The following is a 2,700-nucleotide window of genomic DNA, read 5'->3' on the forward strand; positions in this document are numbered from 1 at the left end:
TTTTTTTCTGTTTATCCAATTTCCATCAGCTGATTGGAGAAGAGGTGTTGGTTGATTGAGGAGTTTTTGTAGGGCAGCATGGGGTTGTGTTTGGGGGACACATTTGGTCGATGTCCTACGCACTGTCTCCCGGTGATACCACAAACAAGTGCAGTGAAGAAAGATGCGTAATTTGATTGAATTTGGTTGTGGTGTGTGGGGCGGAGGTGGGGTTGAAAGGGATGGGACTGATGGGGAGTTTGTGGCCGTGGAAGGTGACTTTATGAGTGCATGGTTGAGAATCAAAGAAAGCAACAAAACATCATCACAACGTACAACACATGAATCTCTCCAAGATTTTTCATTGCGAGTTTGGCTTTGTATAGACACCGCCGGATGAGGTGGGATTGTGTGTGTCACTACTCAGGACAAACCCCTTATTTTCATTGTATTTACCTACCATGTGTTCCGGTTTTCTATTTCATCACTCCATCGTCACACCATATTTCTCTCTATTCTCCATTTAAACAGAGATTCTCCCCTCGGGTCGAGATGGGTCGAGATGGATCTCGATGCCACAAATTAAATACATACTTTTAATCTTAAGGTGAGATCTCACGTTGGTTGAAGAGAAGAATGAACAATTTCTTATAGGGGTTTGAAAACCTCGTTTTAAAATCGCGAAGCTGACAACGACACGTAATAAGCTAAAACGGACAATATATTACTAAGGGTGAGCTTGTGCTATTACAAATGGTATCAAAGCTAGTCATCGGACAGTGTGTCAGCGAGGACACTGGACCCTCAAAGGAGGTGGATTGTGAGATCTCATATCGGTTGGAGATAGGAACGAAACATTCCTTATAAGGGTGTAGAAGCCTCTCTTTAGTGGATGTGTTTTAAAACCGTGAGACTAACAACGATACGTAACAAGTCAAATCGGACAATATCTTCTAACGATGAGCTTGAGCTGTTACAAATGATATCAGAGCTAGACATTGAGTAGTATGTTGAGGATTATTGAGAGTGATTCCCACACATTGGCTAATTTAGTGGAAGATCATGGGTTTATAAGTGAGGAATACTAACTCCATTGGCACCCAAAGCAAAGCCATGAGAGCTTATGCTCAAAGTGGACAATATCATACCATTGTGGAGAGTCGTGATTCCTAACGAGTAGTATACCAGCAAAAACACTGGACCTCTAAAGAGGGTGGATTGTGAGATCCCATATCGGTTGGAGAGGGGAACAAAACATTTCTTATAAGATTAGAAACATGTTCTTGATAGATACATTTTAAAACCATGAAGCTGATCACGACGATACGTAATGGGCCAAAGCAGACCGACGATACGTAACAAGCCACCTCAAAACAACCCTCAAAACATCTTCAGTTGTTGAAGCTGGATGAATAAAACTGTATAGTGAGCACTTAAGGTTGAAGCAATAAGATTTTGATATCAAAATTGTGTTGGGAAGTGGGGTTGAATTGTTCATGAAGGCCCAATGCCAGTTATATGAAATCAAACAGTTGCCCAATATCGAATACCAAACAAACAATGTGTCGTGTTCATTTCTTTCTTTCATGACGACAAGTTTATGGCCCCATCGATTGCTACAAATCACATTGAAACAACCCCACACAGCCACCTTCCAAATTCAACTCTCACTTTCTCCCTCCTTCTTTGCTTTCTACTGCCAATTTTAATTATTTTCCTCTCCAATTGGAAATGATGACTCCAATAACGATCGATGTGTAGTCTTCGATCCGTCCTTTCTAGGTTGTGGATTTGGGTATGGTTAGTTTATCGGGAGGATCACCCTCCCAATTCGAAATTTTTTCTAGAACATGTTTTGCTTCTGTAACAGCCCAAGCCCACTACTAGCCGACACTGTTCGACTTTCTCTTTTGGGCTTCCCTCAAGTCTTTAAAATGCGTCTGCTAGCGAAAAGTTTCCACGAAATGGTGTTTCGTTCTCCTCCCCAACCAATGTAGGATTCTCAGAGCTTTCCCGAGACCCTTACTGTAATCAAAAGACTAAATAGTTGTGAAATCAGTTTCAATCTTGTCAACTATGATAGTTATCGTGCTCTGCTCTTTCGAGATCCCTACTCTAATCAAAAGAATAAAAAGCTAACGACTCTTGTAGATGGACAAAGATGTCCTCTCAAATCAATCGATGATAAAAGAGTTAGTCTTGTTTTCATCACGAGACTTAAAACGAGTTGAAATGATAAATAAACTAATAGGGTGATATTAAATTTTTGATGGTATGTTGATATTTTCATCATTTTTTTAAATTCATTTCGACATTGACATTTTAACGATATTTCCATCGAACCATTTATTCATTCCATCGTATTCACTCCCGAACCATATTTTTTCCCCTTTTGCTGATTGCTTTGGGACATTTGTTCTTATGAACAGTAGCTTTCATTTGATGGGGAACCTTAAAAAAAAATTCCCTTTCTCATGCTTCATCGTCAATTACTCCAAATCATTTTAACTCCTCGATTGCTACCTTTTTCGGTGTGGACCAATGCTTCCTTATCCTTTATCCGCACTAATTTTCTACCATTTTTCTCGTTTTTTTTTCTTACATTAGCTAATTATGGAGAGGATCATGAATATATCATACCATTATGAAGATTTGTTGTTCTTATCANTTCTTACATTAGCTAATTATGGAGAGGATCATGAATATATCATACCATTATGA

This window comes from Cucurbita pepo, unplaced genomic scaffold, assembly GCF_002806865.2.
Source record: "Cucurbita pepo subsp. pepo cultivar mu-cu-16 unplaced genomic scaffold, ASM280686v2 Cp4.1_scaffold001827, whole genome shotgun sequence".
NCBI lineage: Eukaryota > Viridiplantae > Streptophyta > Magnoliopsida > Cucurbitales > Cucurbitaceae > Cucurbita > Cucurbita pepo.